This window comes from Pelecanus crispus, chromosome W (genome assembly GCF_030463565.1).
Source record: "Pelecanus crispus isolate bPelCri1 chromosome W, bPelCri1.pri, whole genome shotgun sequence".
NCBI classification, from domain to species: Eukaryota; Metazoa; Chordata; class Aves; order Pelecaniformes; family Pelecanidae; genus Pelecanus; species Pelecanus crispus.
In genome coordinates this window covers 16,624,994-16,638,823 of record NC_134675.1, presented here as the reverse complement: position 1 = coordinate 16,638,823, position 13,830 = coordinate 16,624,994, and the positions used below count along the sequence as shown (strand labels likewise).

General features: G+C 45.0%; 1 pseudogene; it reads left to right on the top strand.

The window, feature by feature from the left end:
• LOC142596448 (uncharacterized) overlaps positions 1 to 13,830 on the top strand; it is a 49,117-nt pseudogene that overhangs the window by 32,090 nt on the left and 3,197 nt on the right.

Here is a 13,830-nt window from a genome sequence, read left to right as displayed (position 1 = left end):
TTAGAGGTAGAGGTAGGGGTCGTGGGGGTAACAGCGGAGGCTACTGTGAAATTCTTTTAGGGATGAATCAGTGTGCCTATTGCAAACAGGAAGGCCACTGGAAGAGACAATGTCTACGTCTTTCGAATAATAGAGAGAAAGAAGTAGAGGAAGCTGTTGGGGTAATGGCGGAGATTGGGTTGGACTGAAGAGGACTGGAGGAATCTATTAAAGCTTCCCTAGCTGATCCTCTGGTTCCAGTTAAACTGGGGAATGAAATAGTTGATTTTCTCATTGATAGTGGGGCCACTCATTCCGTAGTAACTAGTTCTAAGGGACCCTTAAGTAAGACTAAGGTAAGCGTTGGTGCTACAGGGAAAAGAACTTTAAGGCCGTTCTTACAACCCATGGAGCTCTCGACTGGAGATACTACATTAACTCATTAATTCCTTTATATGCCAGAATGCCCTTTACGATTACTTGGATGGGATTTACTCTGTAAATTAAATGCAAAATTAACTTTTTTTGAAGAGTCTGTTCAGTTACGTATTCCCCCAGAGAATGCATGGAGAGCCCAGATATGCTTGCTAACTGAGAAGAATCCAGTGGAAGAAGGAGATATTCCAGACAAAGTAATAGATGTGGTAATACACCTAGTGTGGTCATCAGGAACGCTGGGACGGGCCAAGAATGTGACTCCAGTAAAGATCGAGCTAAAACCGGGAGCCCAACCAGTAAGAAAGAAACAACACCCTATTAAATTGGAAGCCCGGAAGGGATTAGAAGCTGTGATAAATTCTTTTTTAGAGCATGGACAATTAAGGGAATGTCAGTCAGAATTTAATACTCCAATTTGGCCTTTAAAGAAGCCTTACTCTCAAGAATATAGATTGGTACAAGATTTATTAGAGGTTAATGAGAGAACTAGAGATGTGTACCCTGTGGTTCCGAATCCATATACCCTCCTCGCCTCCATTCCTGATAGTAACACTTATTTTACAGTGCTGGATTTGAAAGATGCTTTCTTTTGTATACCTGTGGACGAGCAGAGTCAGACCATTTTTGCCTTTGAATGGGAAAACCCAACTACAGGATGGAGGATGCAGCTCTGTTGGACTGTCCTTCCCCAAGGGTTCAAAAATAGTCCCACATTGTTTGGTAATGCATTGGCGAGGGAACTAGAGCAATGGCTGAATGAGTATAATACTGTAACATTATTGCAGCATGTAGATGACTTATTGATTGGTTCTGATACCTGTGAAGAAAGTTTAAAATCCACGATCAGCTTGCTTGATTTTCTGGGTTTAGCAGGCTACCCAGTTTCTAAAAAGAAGGACCAAATAGGAAAAGAGAGGGTCCAATATATGGGATCTGAAGTTACAAAAGGACAAAGAGAATTAAGTGCTGAAAGGAGGCTATTTGCAGGATTGCTGTACCTACTTCAAAGAAGCAGTTGAGGGGATTCTTAGGAATGGCTGGGTGGGGTCAGTTGTGGATCCCTAATTTCGGACTAATTGCCAAACCATTTTTTGTGGTTTAGCCCCAGCCAGCAACTAAGCACCATGCAGCCGCTCGCTCACTCTCCCTGCCCCGGTGGGATGGGGGAGAGAATCGGAGGAGTAAGAATGAGAAAACTCCTGGGTTGAGATAAGAACAGTTTAAGAATTGAAATAAAATAAAGTAAAATAGTAGTAGTAATAATAACAATATAATAATAACAGTAATAATAATATACAAAGCAAGTGATGCACAATGCAATTGCTCACCACCCGCTGACCGATACCCAGACTGCTCCTGAGCAGCGATCGCTGCTCCGTGGCCAACCCCCCCCCCAGTTTATATACTGAGCATGACGTCATATGGTATGGAATAGCCCTTTGGTCAGTTTGGGTCAGCTGTCCTGGCTGTGCCCCCTCCCAGTTTCTTGTGCACCTGGCAGAGCCTGGGAAGCTGAAAAGTCCTTGACTAGCATAAGCAGTACTTAGCCACAAGTAAAACATCAGTGTGTTATCAGCATTCTTCTCATCCTAAATCCAAAACACAGCACTATGCCAGCTACTAGGAAGAAAATTAACTCTAACCCAGCCGAAACAAGGACACCATTATATGCGGCTAGAAAAGGAACTGAGGGAATTTTAGAATGGATGACAGAATGCCATAAAAGTTTTGATGAAATTAAGAGAAAATTAATGGAAGCCCCTGCCTTAGGGCTCCTGAATTTGAGCAAACCTTTTCAATTATATGTACATGAAAGACAAGTGGTGTTGGGAGTGCTGACACAAAAGTTGGGGAGTTGGAAGAGACCAGTGGGATATTTTTCCAAACAATTGGATGAGGTCAACAAAGGTTGGCCCGCCTGCTTGAGGGCAGTAGCGGCAACTGTAATCTCAAAAACTGACATTGGATCAACCAATTACTGTGTTTGTACCTCATCCTGTATCATCTCTCCTTGAAAATAAGGGACATCATTGGATTTCCCCAAATAGGTTAGCAAGATATCAGGCTGTGTTACTCAAACAAGATGATGTCACACTTTCTCTGACCTCCACCTTGAATCCTGCCACCTTACTCCCAGTCTCCAAATCTGATGAACTGCAACATGACTGTCTAACCACTACTGAACAAGTGTATTCCAGCAGACCAGATCTATGGGATAAACTCCTGCCTGACATGGATAACAGTTTCTGTGTCCAGTTCTGCGCTCCCCTGTACAAGAGAGACATGGACATACTTGAGAGAGTCCAGCACAGGGCCACAAAGATGATTAAGGGACTAGAGCATCTCTCCTATGAGGAAAGGCTGAGAGCTGGGACAGTTCAGCCTAGAGTAGAAAAGCCTCAGGGGGGATCTCATCAATGTAATAAATACCTGAAGGGAAGATGCAAAGAAGATGGAGCCAGGCTCTTTTCAGTGGTGCCCAGTCACAGGACAAGAGGCAATGGGCACAAACTGTAACACAGGAGGTTCTGTCTGAACATCAGGATACACTTTTCCACTGTGAGGGTGACTGAGCACTGGAACAGGTTGCCCAGAGAGTTTGTGGAATCTCCATCCTTGGAGACATTCAAAAGTTGTCTGGACACGGTCTTTGGCAACTGGCTCTAGGTGGCCATGCTTGAGCAGGGGGGTTGAACCAGATGACCTCCAGAGGTCCCTTCCTACCTCAACCATTCTGTGATTCTGTGATTCTGTAATGTTATTAAGGCTGCCATTGCTACAGAATCCCAGAAAACAATGCTGTACAAACCAAAGCAAGAATTGCTACTTTAACCAGCCTGACTCACTGACTTTTTTTGAACCAGATCAATTACTTAAGTAGGGTACTAGCTTTAGAAATTAAGAAATTTATCCTGATATGGCTTAATAGAATTGGATATAGTACACTTGTCATCAGTAGTAAAAGCTGACATTTACCCTGTTGCACATTTGAAAAAAAAGTGCCATTATACATATTGACTGTTCTAAATCATTCTGAAAATAGCTGTCCTGGTTTCGGCTGGGATAGAGTTAATTTTCTTCCTAGTAGCTGGCATAGTGCTGTGTTTTGGATTTAGTATGAGAAGAATGTTGATAACGCACTGATGTTTTAGTTGTTGCTAAGTACTGCTTATGCTAGTCAAGGACTTGTCAGCTTCCCATGCTCTGCCAGGTGCACAAGAAACTGGGAGGGGGCACAGCCAGAATAGTCTCCTTTTTATAAGGAGTCACATGGAAAAGATGAGGAGTAATGGGTGCAAGTTACTCCTGGGGAGATTTGGATGGGACACAAGAAGAAAATTTTTCACAATCAGAACAATCAGCCATTGGAATAATCTTCAGGAAGATTAGGGAAGTGGTGGATTCCCCAACATTGGACACTTTTAAAATTCAGCTGGACAGGGTGCTGAGCCATCTTGTCTAGACAGTGCTTTTGCCAAGAAAGGTTGGACCAGATGACCCTTGAGGTCCCTTCCAACCTGGTATTCTATGATTCTATTATTCTATTGTATTGGGTTTGCGTGGCAAGGTTTTGGGAGCGGGGGGGCTACAGGGGTGGCTTCTGTGAGAAGCTGCTAGAAGCCTCCCCTATGTCCGACAGAGCCAATGCCAGCCAGCTCCAAGAAGGACCTGCCACTGGCCAAGGCCGAACCAATCAGCAATGGTGGCAGCACCTCTGTGATAACATATTTAAGAAGGGAAGAAATAAAACCCTGCAAAACTACAGCTGGAGAGAGGAGTGAGAATATGTGAGAGGAACGACTCTGCAGACACCAAGGTCAGTGAAGAAGGAGGGGGAGGAGGTGCTCCAGGCACCAGAGCAGAGTTTCCCCTGCAGCCTGTGGTGAAGACCATGGTGAGGCAGGTTGTCCCCCTGCAGCCCATGGAGGTTAACAGTGGAGCAGATATCCACCTGCAACCCATGGAGGATCCCATACAAGAGCAGGTGGATGTGCCCAAAGGAGGCTGTGATCCCATGGGAAGCCTGCACTGGAGCAGGCTCCTGGCAGGACCTGTTGACCCTTGGAGAGACAGGAGCCCATGCTGGAGCAGGTTTGCTGGTAGGACTTGTGACCCCATGGGGGACCCACGCTGGAGCAGTCTGCTCCTGAAGGACTGTCTCCCATGGGAGGGACCCATGTTGGAGCAGGGGAAGAGTGTGAGGAGTCCTCCCCTTGAGGAGGAAGGAGCAGCAGAGACGACGTGATGCACTGACCGCAACCCCCATTCCCCTTCCCCCTGCGCTGCCCGGGGGAGGAGGTAGAGAAAACCAGGAGTGAAGTTGAGCCCCGGAAGAAGGGAGAGGTGTTTTAAGATTTAGTTTTTATTTCTCATTACCCTACTCTGTTTTGATTGGTAATAAATTAAACTGATGTTCCCCAAGTTGAGTCTGTTTTGCCTGTGACGGTAATTGCTGAGTGATCTCTCTCCCTGACTTTATCTCGACCCACAAGCTTTTTCGTTATATTTTCTCTCCCCTGTCCAGCTGAGAAGGGGAGTGATAGAGCAGCTTTGGTGGGCACTTGGTGTCCAGCCAGGGTCAACCCACCACACTATGAAAGGAGTGGCAAGGTTCCCAAGCACAATATTCACCTTGGGAAAAATCGTTACTGGCTACTTATACAGCGCTGTTAGATAGAGAAGCCATCACATTAGATGCACTCTTAGAAATTCAAACTCTGTTCCGTATTCTTAAAGAAATTAGAGAATCTACTCCTGTTCCATAGGGAATTGCACACTCCAGTACAATTCAGAAAATGGTAATGTACATAGCACACGCAACTGGTATTCAAGATGCATCACCCCCACCTGATTTACACAAAGATACTGAGCCTTGATCTAATGTTTGTTTCACAGATGAATGAGCACAAGGGGTTAAAGGCATGGCAGGGCTCTTGTGACCTTTGGAAAGAACATCTAAACACAAGAGACAGATGATCAACTCAATTGGCCCAGCTCCAAATGGGAATGTCAGTTGCCGGACTGGGCAGTGACGCAAGATATACTTATTGCAAAACTAAAAGATGGAAATTTAAAGGAAGGTGCTTGGTAATGGTGCTTGGCTCAGGGTAATGAGCATCTAATTTCTGAGCAATAGATATCCAAATTACCTAGTATCCAAAAGAAATGCAGTTTTGTTTTTCTTTCAGGTTACCCTAACTGGAACATCAGCAACCAGAAATTCAGATTACTCCTTGGATTTTGGCCGACCTCATTCATCCTACCGACTGGCAATTTGACATGATATGAAAAAAACATTGTGAGCAATTTTCCCTCAATTTTCCTTCTTCCTTATAATTGTTATTTGATATCCACAATGATTGGGCCATATCTTTTAATTAGTTATGCTTGTTCCCTTATCCCAGGGATGGAATAGCAATCATATTGTTCAATTTATGAATACAAACTTTCAAGTGGGCAACAAATCAAATTGTTGGTATTGTCTACACCACCCTCGAACACTGGATTCCAAACCTTGGTGGTTAACAGAACCTATCCCTGAAACATCTTGGTATCAACCTAATTTGGTATACTTACTTTCCAATGCTCTAAATTATCAACAACAACCTTTTGAGGTATGTTCATATGATAAAGCCCCATGGTGTATTATGATGCCCCAGGGTATAAGTTCAACTTGGGTAGAGGAGACAAGCAATTGTAATTACACCTTATATTACAATCACATCCAAGTGTGATTTCAATTTAAATGTAACAGTATCTGAGCTTGTCTTAAAGCTGACCTGAAAACTTCATGGATCTGTGACAATGCATCAGCAATTGCAAACAACGATGCTTTTAATGATTTGAAATTTGGGAATCTTACGTGGAATGTCAATAATACAAATTGTGACAGATGCTATAATTTCACTGGTCCTAATTCTACATCCTATAGTCTATGGAATAATGGTTGGCTAAGTATTAATGATAGTTGGGATATATGTGACAATGGCTCAAACAACATGTCTGGATGTATTAATCACAACCTCTTTTGGACAATTCAATTAGCCAAACATGCTCAATGGAATTTAATTGTTTTTCAAATCCATAGCGTTCATTCTGCAAACATTTTAATGACTCTGGACAAGGCTGGTGGCCTACCATTTTAACACCAGGATGGTTCTGGCTTTGCAGCACTAATGCCTATAAGAGTCTACCCCCACAGTGGGCAGGTACCTGTACTGTAGCATGTCTCGATCCTTATGCATTTCAATGTAAAAATGTAACATTTAATTTTCAACACAACCATTACCCTATACGTCAGAAGTATGGAGTGCCTAATCCTTAGTAAAAAGACCAACTAAATTTCGTCAATTTGTACATGCACTGCTTCCAAACTTGGGTGTTGTTGAACTAGAACAAGCTATTAATAACGTCTCTGCTACCCAAATGCTACTGTGGATGCTTTAAAGAACCTACAGACTGAGATTAATTAACTCTCCCAATTGGCTATCCAAAATCGCTGAGCCTTGGATTATCTTTTAGCTTCACAAGAAGGTGTTTGTGTGTTAATAAATACTACCTGTTGCTTCTACACTAACAAGTCCAAACAAATTGAATACAATGTGAATATTATTCAGCAACATGTCTGTACCTTTCACCAAATAGCCCACGAACTGCTCGAAGGCCTGTCAGCTGACTGGTTATAGCTATGGTCTTGGCTACCAGACTTTGGAGCATGGGCACAGTGTATTTTAATGATATTAGTTCTCATTTTAGTTGTAGGATCTGTGCTTTTCTGTATGTTATCTTGTATCAAATCACTGGGTGTATCTCTCCCATCCAAACTAGTTCTGTACAATGTACAAACCCTCCCAGAACTCAGAACAGCATTGGACCTAAAAAGACATGAGTCTCCTCTGCCTCACACATTAGGAGGCAAGAGAGATGCATCAGATATAGTGTAGTCTCACTCCTAGTGATCCATAAGTGGTCGTAGGACAAGGGATGAAATTATGTGAACAGCCATAAAGATGTCCTGGTGTGGTGGGTTGACCTTGTCTGGCTGCCAGGTGCCCGCCAAGCTGCTTTATCACTCCCCCTCCTCAACAGGACAGTGGGAGAGAATACAAAGAAAGGCTTGTGGGTCAAGATAAAGACAGGGAGATCACTCACCAGTTACTGTAATGGGCAAAACAGACTCAACTTGGGGAAATTAATTTAATTTATTGCCAGTCAAATCAGAGCAGGATAATGAGAAATAAGAACAAACTTAAAAACACCTTCCCCCCACCCCTCCCTTATTCACAGGCTTAACTTCACTCATGTCTTCTCTACCTCCTCCCTCTGAGTGGCACAAGGGAACAGGGAATGGGGGTTGTGGTCAGTTCATAATGCTTTGTCTCTGCCACTCCTTCCTCCTCACACTCTTCCCCTGCTCCAGCATAGGGTCCCACCCACGGGAGACAGTCCTTCAGGAGAAGACTACTCCAGCATGGGTCCCCATGGGGCCACAGGACCTACCAGAAAACCTGCTCCAGTGTAGGCTCTCCACAGGGTCACAGCTTCCTTCAGGACACATCCTGTCATGGGGTCCTCCATGGGCTGCAGGGTGGCTATCTCCTCCACTGTGGACCTCCATGGGCTGCAGGGGGACAGCCTGCCTCACCATGGTCTTCACCATGGGCTGCAGGGGAATCTCTGCTCCGGTGCCTGGGCACCTCCTCCCCCTCCTTCTTCACTGACCTTGGTGGCTGCATAGTTGTTTCTCTCACATATTCTCCCTCCTCTCTCTCTGCTGCTGTTGCGCAGCAGTTTTTACCCTTTCTTAAATATGTTATCACAGAGGTGCTACCAACATTGCTGATTGGTTCAGCTTTGGCCAGCGGCAGGTCCTTCTTGGAGCCGTCTGGAAGTGGCTCCATCCAACATGGAGACAGCTTCTGGTGTCTTCTCACAGAAGCCACCCCTGCAGCCCCCCTGCTACCAACACCTTGCCACGTAAGCCCAATACACCTGGTTGGAAGGGGAAAATTACTTAGCAAAAGAAAATGTCTGCTGAACAATACTGACAGAGAATGGCCTGCCAGCCTGGAACCGTGAGCCTGCGAACTAGGCCTGTGAAACAGAAACATCCTTGAAAAGTGCAGCTGGCCTCTTTGAAGTACAGCCGGTGCACCTAGAAACCGGAGACATCCTGAGATACCACCGATAAGTGCAAAAGGAAGGGACTGTAACAGCAAATTATGGTCTGAAAAAGTGGAAATGGTCTAGAAAAATAAAAATTGCTTGAAAAGAACAGAAACATCATGATCTATTGACTGTTACAGGTGAAAAAAAGAAATTAACAGCATCTATTGACTGCTCAAAGTAATGTCCTACACCCACTTATGTCTCTATGTTATAAAAAGGACTTAATTTTTATCTAGAATGGAACCTCTCTCTCTCTGAGAACTTCCTGTTCTGCACTTATTTTTCCTTTGCTTAAACGGGTTGAATACTCCGCACAAACTTTCTACAAGATCTTGGACTTTGACTGGGGATGCCTGGCTGACTCCAGACTCTGTGACACGGATCATCTTTTAAGTGAGACTCTGTTATCTTACTGATGTCCCTTTGAGCCCAGTTTTGGGGTTGGTTCGGTTTGTCCTCCCCGCTCTGTGATGGTTGGGCCCCGCTCTGGGATTGGTTTGTCCTCCCCTTTGGGGGATGGTTTGGCCCATTGCGTTGGTGGAGTTCATGCTCCTGAGGGACATAGGAAAAGCGAGGAGTACAGTCAGGACCCTAAATTTTAGAAAAGCAAAATTCCAGCTCTTCAAGGAGTTAGTCAGAAGGACCCCCTGGGAGACGGTCCTCAGGGACAGGGGAACAGAGCTGGCAGATCTTTAAGGACACCTTCCATAGAGCACAAGAGCTCTCAGTCCCCAAGTGTAAGAAACCAGGCAAGGATGGGAAGAGACCAGCATGGCTGAGTCGAGACCTGCTGGTCAAACTAAAGAGTAAGAGGGAACTGCACAGGCAGTGGAAGCAGGGACAGGTGTCCTGGGAAGAGTACAGGGAAACTGCCCGGTTGTGTAGGGAGCAGGTCAGGAAGGCCAAGGCGAGGATGGAGCTGAATTTGGCAAGGAACGTAAAGAATAACAAGAAGGGCTTCTACAGGTATATCAACCAGAAAAGGAAGGTTAAAGAAAGTGTACCCCCACTGATGAACAAGAATGATGACCTTGTATCAACAGACAAGGAGAAGGCTGAGGTACTCAACAACTTCTTTGCCTCGGTCTTCACCGGCAACCTCGCTCCTCACCCCTCCCGAGTTGATGGACCAAAAGATGGGGAGCAGGGGGGTAAAGCCCCTCCCACTGTAAGTGAAGATCAGGTTCGAGACCACCTGAAGAACCTCAATGTACACAAGTCTATGGGACCTGATGAGATGCACCCCAGAGTCCTGAGGGAATTGGCTGATGTAATTGCCAAGCCACTCTCCATGATATTTGAAAAGTCATGGCAGGCAGGTGAAGTCCCTGCTGACTGGAAGAAGGGGAATGTTGTGCCCATTTTTAAAAAGGGAAGAAAGGAGGACCCTGGGAACTACCGACCTGTCAGCCTCACCTCTGTGCCTGGGAAGATCATGGAGCAGATCCTCCTAGAAGATATGCTCAAGCACATGGAGGACAGGGAGGTGATTTGAGACAGCCAGCACAGATTCACCAAGGGCAAGTCCTGCCTGACCATCCTAGTGGCTTTCTGTGAAGGAGTGACTGCATCAGTGGACAAGGGAAAAGCAATGGATGTCATCTACTTGGATTTCTGTAAAGCCTTCGACACAGTCCCCCACAACATCCCTCTCTCTAAATTGGAGAGATATGGGTTTGATGGGTGGACTGTTTGGTGGATAAGGAATTGGCTGGATGGTCTCATCCAGAGGGTTGTGGTCAATGGCTCGATGTCCACATGGAGACCAGTGACAAGTGGAGTCCCTCAGGGGTCCGTACTGGGACCGGTGCTGTTTAACATCATCATCAATGACATAGACAGTGGGATCGAGGTGCACCCTCAGCAAGTTTGCAGACGACACCAAGCTGAGTGGTGCAGTTGACACCCCAGGAGGATGAGATGTCATCCAAAGGGACCTGGACAAGCTGGAGAGGTGGGCCTGTGTGAACCTCATGAGGTTCAGCAAGGCCAAGTGCGAGGTCCTGCACCTGGGACGGGGCAACCCCCGATATCAGTACAGGCTGGGGATGAAGGGATTGAGAGCAGCCCTGCGGAGAAGGACTTGGGGGTACTGGTAGATGAAAAGCTGGACATGAGCCAACAATGTGCGCTTGCAGCCCAGAAAGCCAACTGTATCCTGGGCTGCATCAAAAGAAGCGTGGCCAGCAGGTTGAGGGAGGTGATTCTGCCTCTCTACTCTGCTCTGGTGAGACCTCTCCTGGAGTACTGTGTCCAGCTCTGGGGCCCTCAGCATAAGAAGGACATGGACCTGCTGGAGCGGGTCCAGAGGAGGGCCACAAAAATGATCCGAGGGCTGGAGCACCTCTCCTACGAGGCCAGGCTGAGATAGTTGGGGTTGTTCAGCCTAAAGAAGAGAAGGCTGCAAGGAGACCTTATTGCTGCCTTTCAGTACTTAAACAGGGGCCTATAGGAAGGATGGGGGTGATCTTTTTAGCAAGGCCTGTCGTGACAAGACAAGGAGTAATGGATTTAAACTAAAGAAGAATAGATTTAGACTGGATATAAGAAAGAAATTTTTTACAATGAAGGTGGTCAAGCACTGGAACAGGTTGCCCAGAGAGGTAGTGGAGGCCCCATCCCTGGCAACATTCAAGGTCAGGTTGGATGGGGCTCTGAGCAACCTGATGTAGTTAAAGCTGTCCCTGCTCACTGCAGGGGGGTTGGGCTAGATGGCCTCTAAAGGTCCCTTCCAACCCAACGCATTCTATGATTCTATGATTCTATTCTGAAATCTAATTTGCTTGATACTGGTATTATACATCGTATAAATAATCTATCATAAGCTAAGCCATACTATTCGTTGATACAATATTACTGATTGTTGAAAGTAATTTGTAATAGCTTGAGAGATATATATGTATTCACTTTATTTATCATAGTTTTACTTGCTAGTGATGATTTTGTGGAAGTATACTTGCTAGTGGTGATTTTTCTGCTATTTGTGGTAATCCGTAACAAAGTAGAAGAATTTAGAGGATAAAGTCTTTGTGTATTACAAAATCCTATGAGCCCATGGTCACAATCTTTATACACCTGCAGACTGGGTAACCATTTAGGTCATGACAGTGTGGGCTCACCAGTGCTTAGTAGAGGGGAAGGATCACCTCCCTCGAGCTGCTGGCAACACTCCTCCTGATGCAGCCCAGGATACCATTAGCCTTCTTTGCCGCAAGGGCACATTGCTGGCTCATGTTGATGTCCACCAGGATGCCCAGGGCCTTTTCTGTCAAACTGCTTTCCACATGGTCAGCCCCCAGCATATACTGGTGCATGGGATTGTTCCTCCCCAGGGGCAGGACTTTGCACTTCTCCTTTGTTGAACTGTGTGAGGTTCCTGTCAACCCATTTCTCCAGCCTTTCAAGGCTCCTCTGGATGGCAGCATAACCCTCTGGTGTATCAACCAGTCCTCACAGCTTTGTGTCATCAGCAAATTTGCTGAGGGTACACTCTGCATGAAGATATTAAATTAAACGGGACTGTACCGAGTAATGACCCCTGGGGTACACCGCTAGTTACTGGCCTCCAACTAGACTTCGTGCCTCTGATCACCACTCTCTGGGCCCAGCCATTCAGCCAGCTTTCAGTCCACTGTCTGCCTATCCAGCCCATACATCAACAGCTTGTCTGTGAGGATCTTATGGGAGACAGTGTCAAAGGCCTTACTGAAGTCCAGGTGGACAATATCCACTTCTCTCCCCTTGTCTACCAATCCAGTCATTTCATTGTAGAAGTTTATCAGGTTGGACCCACAGTCAGTGGGACAGGTGGAAAGAATGAATTGAACATTAAAACCATGACTGCAAAATTATGTAAGGAAATAGGGTTGAAATGGCCAGAAGCTTTGCCTTTAGCCTTGTGGCCAGACGAACACTACGTGAATCCTTAGGACTTGCTCCTTTTGAAATTTTGTTTGGATGGCCTAGTTTAGTTCCAGGAACATATATTCATGCTCATGCCAGCCTCTTAGACAGAGATGAGACCCTAACTCAAAATGTATTAAGGTTACAGTGAGAAGTTAGGTGTATTCAAGCTAGTGCTCACTTGTTCCAATCAGTGCCATTAGGGTTGCAAATTCACGCTTATCAGCCAGAAGATTGGGTAGTAATTAAGACATTTGCAAGGAAAACTGTACTAGAGACTAAGTAGGTAGGCCCTTATCAGGTCTTACTGTGTACTTATTCTGCCTTTAAAGTTGCAGGTGAAGACATCTGTATTCATCATAGCCATGTTAACTTCGCTGACTCATGAACAATAGTATTCTGGACATTTGACCTGCTGTCAGTAAGTGTTGGACTAAGTGGACTGGGAGTACTTGCTGTAGTTATTTGCCTGTGTTAAAACCTTTTTTCCAAATCCTTCTGTTGCTAGATTTATTGGTAAGCCATGGGGAATGCAACTGCTGATGTCATATCTGCCCTACAATAGGAACTTGCCCAAGTATCTAAAATAACTATGCAAAATTGTATGGGACTAGATCTCCTACTAGCATCCCAGGAAGGTGTATGTGCAGTAATTAACTCAAGTTCTTGTGTATTTGTAAACCAGCAAGGTCATATCAAAACTGACATAAATATTATACAGCAACAAGTTCATCTTTTTCACCGGCTGTCCCAAGATGGTGCCTCTTGGGGTTTCAGTAACATGTGGAATTGGTTGACCTCTTGGCTTCTGGATCTCAGCCTTTGGATAAAAAACTTTTATATATCATAGTATTAGTGATTATCATCTTTGTGATTGTTTTGTATTAATACAGTGTTGTTGCTTATGTACCAAACAGATGATGATAAATACCTGAGGGTATAAGTAGCGTTCCCCTCCTTCATATGTTCCCTGATGGTAATATCAAAAGGGGGGAGTGTTGTGAAAGAGTATTAGGCCCTGAGGCCTTGAGGCCTGTGCAGCCTACCTTCTTAGCCTAACTAACTGACCATAACTTTAAACCCATCCAAGTATGGTAAACAGGATGAATCTGTTGAGCCTGCAAGATATGTTATCTGGAACTAACTTCAAGGTCTGATCCATATAAGGCTGTGATTATTGTATCAGTAGACAATTTGTTTCTTATGTTTTTGTTAGATAAGTACTTTTGAAATTCTTAGTAGACTAATGAATATGTATGAGTCTATGTGCATGATATCCTATGTATCACGTGCCGAGTAAAATATGACTGGCGGAATAATATGATAGTTATAAGAGTTACT